We start from the raw sequence: 16,346 nt of genomic DNA, 5'->3' as shown, positions 1-16,346 counted from the left end.
ATAATAATACAGTAAATTCGGGCAGTGGCATCGCATATGGCTTTGCCGTGACAGGACTCGTCACATTAGCCAGTTTTTCGTGTTATTTAACTGCCACGTGGCGACCGTAGGCGAAAGGGACGGTAAATTTGAGTAGTGTCCCAAACTTTGCATTTAAAATTGGATGTATTTTTAGTAATACGATTTGTAAATTTGTACGATATTTCCTAATGGTGGACAAGCAAAAATTAGTAAGTGACATGGACAAGGTAGAGCAAGCTGGTGGAATTCCAAATAGTAGCAATGGGGAAGACAGCACAGTTGAACCAGAAATTGCACAGTATTTAAAACCAGAACGTGTTTGAGAGTTGCCCAAAGAGTAGTGGGGCTGAAGAGGACTTTCAAAAGACAGAGAAAGTAAAGATCGAAACCATAAAGCAGGAAGTCACAGGTAGTGACCAAAGTAGTTCAGAAGGGGCAACTGCATACCCAGTACATGGAGGAAAGATAAAAATGGAACACGTAGTGGAACCCACTTGGGATTTAAGTATGTTCGTAGGTATGTTGCAAACAATGAATGGAAACATAGGAACAATTAATGGAAATATAGGCTTGCTGAAAGAGGAAGTGAATGAAAATATATGCTCACTGGGCAAAAAAATAGACACTGTAAACAGAAATATGGAGGCATCATTGAAAGTAATGGAAGAGAGGCTAGACACCTAGTAAAGACGTGTTAATGCAGTTAAAAATAGTGTGGAATTAGTAAACCTTGAAATTAAACAGATGAAGGAAACTCATGAGGTCGTAACTCAGGAAATAAAAACTGAAATACAGGAATCCGTTTCTGAATTAGATACCAAAATTGCTCAACTGCAATCAAACACTGAAACCAAAATGCATGCAGTTGATGAGGCAGTGGATAGCAAAATTGTTAATGCAGTAGCAGTAATAAAGCAAGATGTAGATGGTAAAATTAAAGTCTTAACTAACCATATGCATCAACAAATTTCTGAATTGAAAGTGAAGGAGGTAGAAGGGTTAATCACAGTAACTTCTGAAATTGCTGAAAGGGTTGAGAGTTTGGAAAATGCGAAGAAGTCAGCTATAATGTATTTATTTGGAGGGGCATGTCACAGCCATGTAGGTGCAGAGTTGGAAAAATTTGACCCAAAAGTCAAAATACATCCTGTAACTTTTATGAAAGCTTGTAGGACTTTGATTCCCAGGGAACTCCCTGAGAAAAACAGAATAAGGATAGCAGAAACTAAGATGATTGGGGAAGCTAGGAATTGGGCAAGTAGGGCCGTAGAGGATTGTGAAACCTTAGAAGAGTTTTTGAGAAAATTTGAAGAGGAATTTTGGTCCAAAGGTAAACAGAGTGAAGTGTACCAGGATTTCTTGGATGCTGCACCATTCAAACAAGGTGGCAACAAGACCATGAGAGAATATTGTGAGGACTTGTGTCGAAAAGTAGATAATGTAAGAGGCTTGGTAACAGAGGAGCACTTGCTCCATGTGTTGCATAGAAGTTACCTTGGAATGTACAAGGGTACATTAACTTAGCAAGTAGCAACCGGAAGGATTTCTTATGAAGGGTAGGTGAACTGGATGTGTGGAACAGGAGCAATGAAAACAAGTCCAACCATAATAATCAGAACAGGCACAATTATAGTAATTACAATAATAACACTTATAATAACAGGAATGAACAGAGGCAGGAATATGGGGTGAGAGCCATGAGAACTAATAGAGGTATGAGAGGTGGAAGAGGTTTTGGCGATAGAGGTAACTACAACGGTAGATTACAATATCAATCGGAAAACGAAGAACCGCCACAGTAGAGGGCCGAAGTGGAGCGGAAAATGGGGGTAGGCCCCAACAACGGTATCATAGGAACCAACATTATCACCACTTCTGAGAAGTCTGGAGGGTAGGAGACCAGGTACTGGGGAAAGTTCGCCTGTGAGGAGGGTTCAAGAGATGCGTTTTGGTAGCTCGGTTCGCAAAATTTTTGGCGCGACAGGCAAAGATCCTGAATTCGATTCACGGACCGGGACACAGTTTTACCGGGAGGTTTCATACAAGCGCACACTCCACTGCAGAGTGAAAATTTCATTCTGAATTAATTATATTTGTGATTAATTGCATATGCTGGCTAATAACATCTGTCTTTGTGAGAGTTCCATAGTTACACAGTAATGTGAAATCCAATTTATGTTTTCAACCCTGAAAAGATGAAATGTGAAGAGCTTGGTAGGCAACAGAAATCACCTACTTCTCCTGAAGACCTACATATTCATTCGAATGATGTCGAAACGTCGTTGGAAATTGTGGAATCGTTAGAGGAAACACGAAATAACTCGGTCGATTCGGTAAACTGTGGTTCGAACGACGATTGTTATGCTAATTAAAGACCAGAACGAAAACAGATCATCTTCCAAGCCCAAAGAAAACATGTGCGGTAACAGCTTCCAGTGAGAAAGAAAAGGCTATAAATTTGTAATAAAACGAAGAAGGAAGAAAACGCTTATACATAAGCAGTGTGCAAAGCCGATTTCGTTTAGTAAAATCTGAACATGAATTGTATATAACTGGATTAAAGGTTTATGCGAAGTACGAAATACATGCCACAATGCAACTCATAGAAGTGTGAAAGAAAGAAGATAGAAGTGCTTGTGAGAGTCAATGCTCCATTACCGAGGGAGATCTGTGAGACCGGGCGCACTGAATTGCAAGTGAGATTAACGTCGCTGATCTCCAAGCTTTTCCGATCCGGTTAAACAGACTCAGGAAATTATATGTAAAAGGAAGTCGCAAAATTACGACGTTTACTTCCAATAAACATGTAAAGTAGCTGTAGTTAATTGTTAATACAATAGAGAAATTCGTAGCTGGCTTGAAGGTGAAGTTTCCTGTTATTCCCTAAAATGCTGGTTATAAAGCCATCAATCATGTTTCGTGCAAACCACACCTTATCATATCGAGGGAAAAACAGTCAGAGTCGCTAGCGCAGTCGACAGATGCTGTGACACATTTGTATACAACAATGCCAGTGATGAGTGCGAGCAGATTACTGTTTCCGCAGATATATATATTCGTTTTCAGAAACATCAAGGGAAATTATGGTCAAAAATGTAGTGAAAATGACTTCTTACTTGCAAGAATCTTGTAATCGCCGCAATAAAACGTGGAAAACTGAGGATGAATAATTTTCAGTGTTACATACTTACCATTTGCAGAAAATAATTCATTGGTTTTGTTGGACTCTTGGCCTGGACATGAAGACATCACTGCCTTTAGGACGGCGGAAAGACTCTTAATATATTTCAGATTCCACCCGGAACTAATACAGTGATTCAGACTCTCGATATAAAAAAATGCAGCAGTCTAAAGGATTTTTGACAAAAGTGTCAGGCGATATAATTTCCGTTAGCTCGCTGTCATTTCAGGGTTTTCAGCGGAACAGTATTGTCAGACTTCTGTCATTTCTGCATTGTCAGATCGTATCACCACATTTCGCGAATTTGATCCAGCATTCCTGGTAAGCAACACAATATGCAGTAAAACGGAGACGACCATTTCATACTATATTCCAGTTCTGTCTACATAAAACCAGTGCAGTAGTTACTGTGAAGTGTCTGAATGTATTAATTTTTCTTCTGTCACATGTGCTGGTGTAAGGAAAATGTTTGTTTTCGCCATCCAATAGATACTTTGCATTTTTGTGAAGATTATACGAAATAAACAAGAAACTATTTAATTGTTAGGAAATTACAGATTATTCAAAAATTATCGTACTAACTGTGCTAGGCAGCATTATAAAATATTTAATGTCAACGAATTAAAGTCCCGATGGATGCTGGTCGCCTGTATTGTAATATCATTCACTGCTCTGACCTCTTTCCTCTGCTAGTCATTTGAGCAAGAATTACAAGTACCAGTGCTTAGATGTCTATATGAACTGCACGTTATCCATAAAAATAATGATTTGAGAAACTTTTTGTATGGTTTACATGCTTAAAACTTGAGTGTGTGGACCTTGGACTTTGTGCTACACGGCGCTACCCTCTCTTCTCATAGATGCATCTACTTATTCGCCATACGCGTTCCAGGCAGGGAGAGCTGTACAGTAAAGGTCTGCGTTTGACATATACGCTCTCTCGAACTGTTTGGTGCATGTCAATACTGCCACTTTGGACAACAGTGGCAACTGCACTCGATTTCAGTAACTCTCGTTCGAGCGTCGTGCACTAATACAGGATGTACAAGACTTTTCCTGTATTTATACAGTTACATTTCTTTATTTATGTACCAAATCTCTTAGAACTATTTTTGTTAGAAACAGCACTCCTGGAGGTTGTGCTTAACGTCATTTTTGCTTTTGTTTCAATTGGAAAATGCCGTGCGTGCTGACTGTGGACGAACGTGCCAAAATAGCTGCTCGTTATGTGGTTTGGAGTCTGCAGTGCGAGTACAAAGGTGTTGGAGGGCTGAGCGAGGGATTAATGCAACACCGGATGCAATATTAGTTAAGAATTGGCATCCTAAATTACTAAAAACAGGGAGAGTCGCCGATGCAAGAAGATCAACTCCGAGGACACCAGAGAATGCTGACAAAGTAAGTGAAATGTTCACGGGGAGTCACACGAAATCACTGCATCAAGGACCTCGTGAAAGTGGTTTTTCAAATTACGCAGTTGCAGCGATTCTTAAGAAGGATATCACTTCTACGCCGTGAAAGCCACGTTATGCGCAGTAATTGTGTCCTGAAGGCTGCGACAGGAGAATGGAGTTTGGAGACATTTTCTTGGATTGGAATAATGGATGGCCTGAACATTTATGAGAACATTTTGTGGAATCATGAGGTAGTTTTCCACATTGCAGGATTTGTAAACAGTCATTATTGGGCAGCCGAAAACCAAGACGAATGTGTTGAAATAGCACAGGGGCGTCAGAAGGTTACTGTATGGCTTGGTGTCACGTCATCCGAAGTTGTTGGTCCTTCCTTCCTGCGGAGAAAAATGAGTGGCCAGAGATACCTCGAAACTCTGCAGGATCGTGTATGGTCATTCATTTCACAATGGAACAACCAACAGCTTCACTTCATGCAGTTCGGAGCACTAGCACATTCTGCAGATGATGTCCACGAGTGACTGCATGATGATTTCCCAGGTCGTAGGACTGGCAGACGTGGTGCACAGGAATGGACTCGCCGCAACCCTGATCTAACGTCCTGCTATTTTTTCCTCTGGGGGTGGGCTAAGGAGGAGGTTTGCAAGAGAAAGCCACGAACTCGGATAAGTCGCAGGCAGTAGTGTCGCACGTAGCGCCCACCAGTTCGTTTTTAAAAAATGTGTTCAGAATGCTGCAGCTTATGTGGAAGTTTAAAATGATGTTAAACACAGCCTCAGAGAGTGCTGTTTCTAACATAAGAGTTCTAAGAGAATTGGTTCATAAATAAAAAATCATAACACTTTAACAATAGGGAATGACTTATCAGACACTCTGCAGTTGACCGAGCTCCGCTCACTCACCCGTTGTAGAATACCAGCACGCGAAAGTGAGAAGAGAGCAAAAGTGAAACTTGGTTCGAATGAATGTATCCTGAGGGCGAAAGACGGTGGTTGTAACAGTGTTTAGGAGAGATTTTCATTAGTTGCTGATAAGGACGTCGGCTACATGTACTGTGACAAGTCCTCTGCTCTCCTCACTTAAAGATTAGCCATCACACATCTGAAGGCACATGCCTGCAGAATACGACAAAGTGTAACATCTGAAGCATTCCCAGTTTCAGTGGAAGCTACTATAATCAAAAAGGTGTGTAGAAATGTTTTCCAGAGCTCTCCATCCATTTACATTAGCATTAGGTGTAGGATTTCTATCTTTGCACCAAGAGCTTGTAAATGTCGGTTTACAGTGAGGAGGGGGGGGGGGGGGGTTGGGTTGTTTTGGGAAGGAGACCAGACAGCGAGGTCATCGGTCTCATCGAATAAGGGAAGGACTGGGAAGGAAGTCGGCCGTGCCCTTTCAAAGGAACCATCCCGGCATTTGCCTGGAGCGATTTAGGGAAATCACGGAAAACCTAAATCAGGATGGCCGGACGCAGGATTGAACCGTCGTCCTCCCGAATGCGAGTCCAGTGTTTAACCACTACGCCACCTCGCTCGGTACAGTGAGGAGATCTAGACGTTTCCAACATTTTTCCTCATTCTATGACAGCAGGTGTCGACAGATGTGAAAATTACCGAACTATCAGTTCAATAAGCCACGGCTGCCAAATACTAAAACGCATTCTTTACAGACGAATGGAAAAACTGGCAGAAGCCGACCTCGGGGAAGATCAGTTTGGATTCCGTAAAAATGTTGGAACACGTGAGGCAATACTGACCCTACGACTTATCTTAGAAAATAGATTAAGGAAAGGCTAACCTACGTTTCTAGCGTTTGTAGACTAAGAGAAAGCTTTTGACAATGTTGACTGGAATACTCTCTTTCAAATTCTGAAGGTGGGTGCGGTAAAATGCAGGGAGCGAAAGGTTATTATACAATTTGTAAAGAAACCATATGGCAGTTATGAGAGTCGACGGGTATGAAAGGGAAGCTGTGGTTGGGAAGGGAGTGAGACAGGGTTGTAGCCTATCCCCGATGTTATTCAATCTGTTTACTGAGCTAGCAGTAAAGGGAACAAAAGAAAAATTCGGAGTAGGAATTAAAATCCATGGAGAAAAAATAAAATTTTGAGGTTCGCTGATGACACTGTAATTCTGTCAGACAGCAAAGGACCTGGAAGGGCAGCTGAACGGAATGGACAGTATCTTGAAAGGAGGATATAAGACGAACATCAACAAAAGCAAAACGAGGGTAATGGAATGTAGTCGAATTAAGTCGGGTGACGCTGAGGGAATTAGATTAGGAAATGAGACGCTTAAAGTAGTAAATGAGTTTTCCTATTTGGGGAGCAAAATAACTGATGATGGTCGAAGTAGAGAGGATACAAAATGTAGACTGGCAATGGCAAGGAAAGAGTTTCTGAAGAAGATAAAGTTTTTAACATCGAGTAAAGATTTAAGTGTTAGGAAGTCGTTTGTGAAAGAATTTGTATGGAGTGTAGCCATGTATGGAAGTGAAACGTGGACGATAAATAGTTTACACAAGAAGAGAATAGAAGCTTTCGAAATGTGGTGCTGCAGAAGGATGCAGAAGAATAGATGGATAGATCACATAACTAATGAGGCGGTATTGAATAGAATTGGAGAGAAGAGAAATTTGTGGCACAACTTGACAAGAAGAAGGGATCGGTTGGTAGGGCATATATTGAGGCATCAAGGGATCACCAATTTAGTATTGGAGGGCAGCGTGGATGGTAAAAATCGTGGAGGGAGACCAAGAGATGAATACACTAAACAGATTCAGAAGGATGTAGGTTGCAGTAAGTACTGTGAGATGAAGAAGCTTGCACAGGATAGAGTAGCATGGAGCGCTGCATCAAACCAGTCGCTGGACTGAAGACCACAACAACAACATGACAGCAGCACGAAACACTGAAAAAAACCGATGAAATACGAGTGAATATAATGCCCAGCAAGATCCAAACCATGCTTGAATGCATGTGGATGTACGGTGTATATATGGATAGATACATAACGCAAAATGTGTTACCTATCTATTACTGCGAACTTTGCTTATCAAAATTAGTCACTGCGAAATATGGTGTTGATAATAATTCACTTTCCTGAGACGAAAAAGAAAAAAAAGGCTATGCAATTTATCGAGAACTAAATCGAGGAAACATTAACACATGCAAGGCACTGCAATCCTTTCAGCATGATGCATGTGTTACACATGTTTTGAACACAGTCCTGAAGCATATTTTACATAACGATTATTTGATTAATAGGGTTGCAGTATTTTCACGGCCACTTAACGCCGCCAAATATACTGTCCGTTTCATGAACAGAACTGGTGACGTAAATTCGATACAGACAAGCTTGAAGCAAGAAACGGGGACTAGCTTGAGATGCTTGAAATGCTTCCGGAGAGAGGTGCATCTGAAAAACTTACTGGTTATGGCAATAGAACTGCAAAAGAGAACTCGCGACATTTTAGAGCCATTCAATGATGCTGCAAAGTTAGAACTTTCCTACAGTTCAGTTTGTTTTGTTACGGGTGTCCAAGCTGAAAGGTCGTTGCAGTACAGGGGCCGAAAATACAGACGTATGTTTAAATTACTGTAGACGCGCTGCGTGTCAATCACATAAAAACTGTGGTTAACTGCAAAACGTCGGTTTCACTGTAACCAGCATCTTGGCAATACAACTGTCGTATTACCAACTATTAACTGGTACATACTACGAGTGCTAAAAGATCGTTGTCTCCGTCACACAGATGAGAAAGTCAAAATTCCGACCTTGCCGTGGATAGTAAAAATTCTGTGGTCAGCTTTCCGATTATTGAAAATGATGTCTGTTTCTATACGGTGTGTCAAATGTGTGATGAAATATTAGCTAGAAAATAATTTAACATGGCAGTAATATCTTACTCTGTTTTTGTTATATCTGTAAATATCTATTTAGTGGCGTTGAGAGAAGTGACTTGTATTCACACTAATGAATAGTGGTGACGACTTTGCTCAGCTTGAGAGGTGAAAGCGTAACTGTAATCTCTTTCCCGATCTTTCTAATTTAGCGAGAAGAACGTATTGTGTTCCAGCCTCAGATGTAACTTCCGAAACAAATACCAGTGCTGCTGGGAAAGTTGTCTCGAAGGGTCAAAACAGATGTTACCGGACTAGAGTCGATCACTGTAATTACGCCAACTAGGAGTAACTGGTAGACTATTTTGTTCTTGTTAGATACCTATTTTCTTATTTAGCCAAGTTCACATATGTCCATTTGAACCAGTAATGCAGATGGAGATACAAGACACAGCGGTGTGATTTTTCAAGACGAGACTAACAAAAGTAGGGAATTATATAGTTTCCATGTGAAACTCGAAACTATTTCCGTTACGGCGTAAAGTCAAGCGTCGGCACGCGAGTCGGGAACGATAGAGTAAAGAAGACTGTGAGATGGGGACAGGCAATCGCACGCTGACCGACCTCCCTTCCAGGACGACAACGCGACAGCAGCGGCCCCTAGGTGAAGAGGACACAAGCGCCGCGCCCAACTCGCGGCCGTCTAGTTCAACAGCAGCTTCAAGATTACCGACTTCGATAGCAGCGACTTCGATAGCAGTTCAGGAAAGACTATTGTCAGTTAGAGATCGGCAGTCACTGCAAATAATGATTATTTCATATGTCGCCTTTTGCTTGCGAAACATCTGTGTAATGAACAAAGTTAAGTATTGTATCTGATTGATTGCAATAATAATTAATACCAGTTGTTTCATTGTTTGTCTAGCGAACCACGTATGCAGACTTCCTAGACACAAAAGATTGACGACGAGGCTGGTTCAAAAGAATTTCCTAATTTCCATTATTGTATAAAGCAAGCTACAAACATCGAAAAAAGTTTTGCATCACTTCGGTTCCGAGAGTTCCCGAACCTGTATTGAAAATTGGAATAGAGATCAACATAAACATCATTTCCGCCATTTTTATTGCTCATGAAAACCACACATTGCATGTTGTACCAACATACAGCGAGACCTTCGGAGGTGGTGGTCCAGATTGCTGTATACACCGATACCTCTAATATCCAGTAGCACGTCTTCTTGCATTGATGCATGCCTGTATTCGCCGTGGCATACTATCCACAAGTTCATCAAGCAGTGCTAGTTCTGCAGAATCGCAGAAGAGCTTCTGTGAAGTTTGGAAGGGAGGAGACGAAGTACTGGCGGAACTAAAGCTGTGAGGGCGGGGCGTGAGTTGTGCTTGGTTAGCTCATATGCTAGAGCACTTGTCCACGAAAGGCAAAGGTCCCAGGATCGAGTCTAGATCCGGCACACAGTTTTAATCTGCCAGGATTTTTCATATCAGCGCACACTCCGCTGCACAGTGAAAATTTCATTCTGGAATCATCAAGGCAATGTTAGTGCAGATTGCCCCGCTCCTCAACAGCGTTTCGGCGAAGATTCCTCAGAGTGGTTATGGATCACGTCGTCCATAAACAGCCCTTTTCAATCCATCCCAGGCATGTTCGATAGGGTTCATGTCTGGAGAACATGCTGGCCACCCTAGTCGAGCGATGTCGTTATCCTGAAGGAAGTCTTTCGCAAGATATGCACGATGCGGGCGCGAATCGTCGTCCATGAAGACCAATCCCAAGCCAATATGCTGCCGATGTGGTTGAACTATCGGTCGGAGGATGGCGTTCACATATCGTACAGCCGTTACGGCGCCTTCCATGACCACCAGCGGCGTACGTCGGCCCCACATAATGCCACCCCAAAACAGCAGGGAAGCTCCACCTTGCTGCACTCGCTGGACTGTGTGTCCAAGGAGTTCAGCCTGACCGGGTTGCCTCCAAACACGTCTCCGACGTTTGTCTGCTTGAATGCATATGCGACACTCATCGGTGAAGAGAACGTGATGCCAGTCCTGAGAGGTCCATTCGACATGGTGTTGGGCCCATCTGTACCGCGCTGCATGGTGTCGTGGTTGCAAAGATGGACCTCGCCATGAACGTCGGAAGTGCATCATGCAGCGTATTGCACACAGTTTGAGTCGTAATATGACGTCCTGTGGCTGCACGAAAAGCGTTATTCAACATGGTGGCGTTGCTCTCAGGGTTCCTCCGAGTCATAAGCCGTAGGTAGCGGTCATCCACTGCCGTAGTAGCCCATGGGCGGCCTGAGCGAGGCATGTCACCTACAGTTCCTGCCTCTCTGTATCTCCTCCATGTCCGAACAACATCGCTTTGGTTTACTCTGAGACGCCTGGACACATCTCTTATTGAGAGCCCTTCCTGGCACAAAGTAACAATGCGGACGCGATCGAACCGCGATATTGACCATCTAGGCAGGGTTGAACTACAGACAACACAAGCCGTGTACCTCCTTCCTGGTGGAATAACTGGAACTGATCGGCTGTCGGACCGCCTCCGTCTAATACGCGCTGCTCATGCATGGCTGTTTACATCTTTGGGCGGGTTTAGTGACATCTCTGAACAGTCAAAGGGACTGTGTCCGTGATGCAACAGTCAACGTCTATCTTCAGGAGCTCTGGGAACCTGGCTGACGCAAAACATTTTTGATATGTGTGGTTTGTCTTATGAATCGCACGTTAGGAGCGACACCAGTTGCAAACACAGAAAGCTGCTACTAAAACGGCCGCAACAGCTGCGCGGCGAGCGCGCCATACTGGGCGTCTTCTGCCCTCCCTCCCCAAACACCTCTTCGAACACAGCCTGTCCGCTTCGAGCTTTCGTGCTCAGACAAGCAATTTATTATTCCTTGATGTCTTAACAAATGCTCTACCATTTGGTGTCTTCTTCAGTTGGTTTCTATGCACTCCTTCCCTCGCCGATTCTGGTAACAACCTCCTCATTTCCTATCTGTTTAGTCCTCTTAATTTTCAACATCCTTCTGTAACACTGCATCAGAAAAGCTTCGAATCTTTTCTTTTTCTGTTTTCTCATAGTCTCAGACTCACTTGCATACGATTCTGGGCTCCAGACGTACACTCAGAAAAAAAATATTTCGCAAATTTAAGACCCATGTTTTTGTGAAATTCTCTTCGTGCCTGTATTGGTCTTCGTGTATCATCCTCGCTTCATCTGTCAAACATTATTTTGCTTTAAAGGTAGCAGAATTCCTTCATTTCGTCTATTAAGTGATGCCCAGTCCTGATGTTAATGTTATAGATAATCTCATTTCTGCTTTTACTCGTTTATTTTCATCCTTCCTTGATTCTCTCTAGGTCTATTCTAGGTCTATCTTTTGTGCTCAGAAGACTGTTCGCTCTATTCAGCAGCTCCTGTAGTTCTTACTCACTCTAACTGGAGATAGCAACGTCGTATTCCGAAAGTAATTTCTGGAGTGTAGCCTTGTGCGGATGTGAAACTTGGACCTTAACCAGTTCAGGCAAGAAGAGAACAAAAGTTTTTAAAATGCGGTGCTACAGAAGATTGCTGATGATTGGATGGGTAGTGAATCGAATTGAGGAAAAACAAACTTACGGCACGACCTGACTAAGCGAAGAGATCAGTTAATAGGCTACACTGTCAGTTCGGCAAAAGTAGAAAGGGTGACGGTGAGCGTAAAATTGTAGGAGTCCAATGTCTGACTGCAGTAAACATCTTCATATTGATGTATGTTACGCTAATTATGTAAAGATGCAGAGAGCTGCACACGATAGACCAGCGTGGAGAGTGTTATATTCACAGATTAGCACGCATGTGCGAACAAAAATTTTTTATTAGGTGGAGCAAGGCCACCGCTTAGTTTTACAAAAAGATAATCTTTCTTCGAAAACAAAAGGCTTCTTCTAGTACCAAAATTTTATAACAAGCCAAAGAATATGCCACCTTATTGCATTGAAATATTAGCAACTGAACTGAATTTACGTTCCTTTGTCGGGTTTTCTCTCGACGCTTTCCGACGGATGCCGAGGAAGTAGACGGGCGCAGAGTCCAGGGTCGATGGCCGGCGTAGCGAAGACGTGGCACCTGGACGTTCCGGCTGCGTCGAAGTCTCTTCCGGACGGCAGCCCGTGGCGGGTCGAAAGACGCCTGTTTTCCTTTCTTCCGGCTATTTAACACGGTGGCTCCAGTCTTCCTCCGCTGATTCCGGAGTGATGATTGGCGGCCTTTGACGATGCCTGACTGGTGGATGGTGATATCATAGTGTGACCATCCGTGCCGGAAAAAGGCTCGTGCGCGTGCGTAGTTCGCGGATGATTGAATGTTTGGCGGTAACGCCTCTAGCGCCTGCTGGCAGAAGGCGCCGGCACTAAGTTTCAGGCGCCGCTGAGCTCTGGCGCAGTAGCCGACCGTTGCGTTTGTGTGGAGCTGCATCAAACCAGTCTTCGGACTGAATAAAACAGCAACAATGGCAATCGCATCAATGAATCTTATCATTTGCGTAGTTTCATCCTAAATTTTAGTCCCGCCATAAAGGATTATTTTATTCTCATCATTTCGTCTTCAATGTGCAAACAGAACAACGGGGGAGACAGACTGCGACCTAGACTTACCTTTTTGATCCGAGCACTTCTCTGCTGGTATTGTGCTTTTATTGTTCCCCCTTGGTTCTTGTACATATTTCAAATTAATCGTCTTTCCCTAAGCCTTATAGGTCGTTTTATAAGAATTTCAGTAGTTTTGCGCCATTCAACTTCGTCTAACACTTTCCCCAGGTCGACAAATCCTAGGAAAGTGTCTTACTTTTTCCTAAGGTTTCCATTGATTAACAAGCGCAACGTCAGAACTGCGTCTCTAAACTAATCGCTACATAACAGTTCTTCTATTCTCTTCCCCATTCATTTCTACATTATTTTTTGCATATTAGATACATCAACTGTTAAGCATATTTTAAGATCTAATATTTACACGCCTTTATTCTCTTCGGGATTTTGTGGCTGGTCTTCTTCCAAAAGTCGAATTGTATGTCTCCTATCTCATAGATTCTACACACTTACTTGATAATTGTTTTTCATGAAATGTATTCCCAGATCGAATACGAACAAGCATCATCTTCAGAAGGGAATGACAACAAAAAGAATTGTACCGGACCGTGACTCGACCCCGGTTTTGCTGCTTTATGCGAGCGGTCACTTCAACCGCTTTGGCTATCCATGCACGACTCACCGTCTCACCTAAAGTTCCATATGTTGTCGTTCCTGCATCACAACCTGTACTCGTACATACATTTCATAATTCCCGTACAGGGGAGGACATTTTAATTGAAAGTAGCTACCGGGTATCGGCGAATAAATACGATATTGCAAGAAACACATGAAATTCATTCGTAGCTGCGACTATCGACTACAATTAGGGAATGACGACAATGCAGATTTGTGCCAGACCAGGATTCGAACTCGGATTTCCCCTTATTTGCGAGTGATCGCCTTACTATTACGCACTTCACGGCGAGACCCAAACTTCAAGATGTCGTCAACCACGCAGGTTATGGATAATGGCCGACTGGCCAAGCAGCGTTCTCGGATAGTCTAATGGTAAGGCGACCCCGATCCTGCACAGATTTTCACTGTCGTCATTCCCTTATTGAGCTGATTGTTATTCGCATGTGCAGATGTGAATATATTTCATGTATTTTGCAACGGCTGTAGTTGCTGCTCGCTGGACTCACATCCGGGAGGACGAAGATTCGAAGATTCAAACTCGCATCCGGCCGTCCTGATTTGGGTTTTCCGTGATTTCTCTAAATCATTCAAGGCAAATGCCGGGATGGTTCCTTTGAAAGGGCGTAGCTAATTTCTTTCCCCATACTTGAAACAGTCCGAGCTTGTGCTCCCTCTCTAATGACCACGATGTTGAAGGGACATTCAATCATAATCTTTTTTTTCAGTTGCCGCAGTGGCCATCGTTCTTCTTAACAACCCAGGGACCGCAATATCGTGTTAGTATTTTTGCTGACACTTCTCCCAATGATTTTAGACATCTAGAAGGAATTACAAGCGTCGTTTCTGCTTTCTTTCTTCACAAGTCTTGCAGAGCTCTGTCAGAATCTGATTCTCGTACTGAATCTCTTGTGTCTTCTGAATCAACACTGTTCTTCTATCACGTCAGCAGACAGTTCCTCTCCGTCGCGGAGGTTCTTCATATATGCTTTCAACCTATCTTTTCTCTACCCTGCGTTGAAGACGAAAATTCATTTTCAACTTATAATGGTGAAGCCCTTGGTTTTAATTTCCAGAAAGCTATTTTTAGTTTTCTTTTACCATTATAAAATATTAATGGGTGTTACTTATACCACATTTGGTGGCAACAGATATCCCAATGTATTATCGCGGAAAACTGAAGCAAAAAAAGATAGAGAAAAAGGGTTGTGTTTCTGGATAATTAAGAGCCGGCTAATTGCAGACACAAATTAAGAGAACTTTTCTCCGTTACTTGTATTGAAATCGCTATAAAAGTGTCGACTAGAGAGCTCCAATTGGAAAATCGTGGCTCTAAAGAGCTCATTTCCTTCCGCACCTCCTACAGAGGAGGGACGGGAATATCAGAGCCAGCCACGTTTTCAGGAAGAACACCGTTTATGCATTTATAGCGCCCTCCGCCGCGCGCAAACTAAATGAACAAGTAATGAAGCCAGACGCCAGCGCCGCTCTGGCCCGCTAATGAGATTCATTCTCGCGGTGTCCTCGCCCCTTCCTTCCGGCCGCAGACCGAGACCCCACCCCCTGCGGAACGTCATCGGTGTCGGGCCGGAGTCTGCGAGGCGACGACGACGGCGCGGCAGGAGAAGAGGGGACGCAACGGAACGGCGTAAATTATTCGCCGCTCGCGGAAAGGGATCGGCGTACAATGGGGCGCTCTGAGGAACCGACACGCGCCCGTGCGTCTTACGGTGGAGCTCTTAGAGGACTTGTACTGATGTGACGGTCTGAGAATGAAGCAAAGGCGACTGCGTTCTCCGGCGGAGGCGAGGCTGCGCACGTCAAGAGTAGTTTCGGGACGTTAGCAGAGCAGGTTTCCCGTTCCACCCGATCCCTACGTATTAGTATGTGAAGCCACGCCTCTTAAAATATGCATGGAAACTGAGATTACCAGAGAACCAACAGGGGTAGAGTGAAGCATCACTGCTGTGAGACATATGAGGAATGATAAACGCCAGTTCTCAGGAGTGTTTGAGCAATGAATGTGAAAGCTGTCAGTCGCATTAAAATTTCTATGTCTTATTTAATTAAGATTTTGTATAACAGTAGATCTGGCCAGATATGTGATACGGGGTGATACACGGGAGACGGACGGTTTTGAACTGCGTAGTACTGAGGGAGCGGTGGTGGGAGGTGGTCGTGGTGGGGATAGTTCTGATCCACACAAGACGCCATTTCATTTACTCAGTCACTATGGAGAAGCAGTACTTGCAACGTCGAGTGTTTATCTATGACAGTTTCGTGAAAAGTGGTGAGTCTATTATTCCTACGCAGCGATCGTTTCGTGCGCGGTTTAATGTCGGTCGACATGGAGCTGTTTCGAGTCGTAACACAATCCTCAGATGGGTGGAAAACTTCAGATCAACTGGAAACATACTGGATAAGAAGCATCCTGGCCCGAGATGCGGAGTAACGACACCGGAAAATGTTGTAAGGGTAAGGAAAGCGGCTGTCAGAAGCCCAGGACGGTCAGCTAGACGCCATGCTAGTGAGTTACGAATCAATTGTGAACCGGTTAGACGAATTTTGCATAAAGAATTAAAATTCCATCCCTACAAAATTGTCCAACAACTTAAGGAAACTGATT

The sequence above is a fragment of the Schistocerca piceifrons genome, chromosome 2 (assembly GCF_021461385.2).
Source record: "Schistocerca piceifrons isolate TAMUIC-IGC-003096 chromosome 2, iqSchPice1.1, whole genome shotgun sequence".
Taxonomy (NCBI): Eukaryota; Metazoa; Arthropoda; class Insecta; order Orthoptera; family Acrididae; genus Schistocerca; species Schistocerca piceifrons.
The sequence above is the reverse complement of the archived record's forward strand: the minus strand, read 5'-3'. Positions refer to the sequence as shown.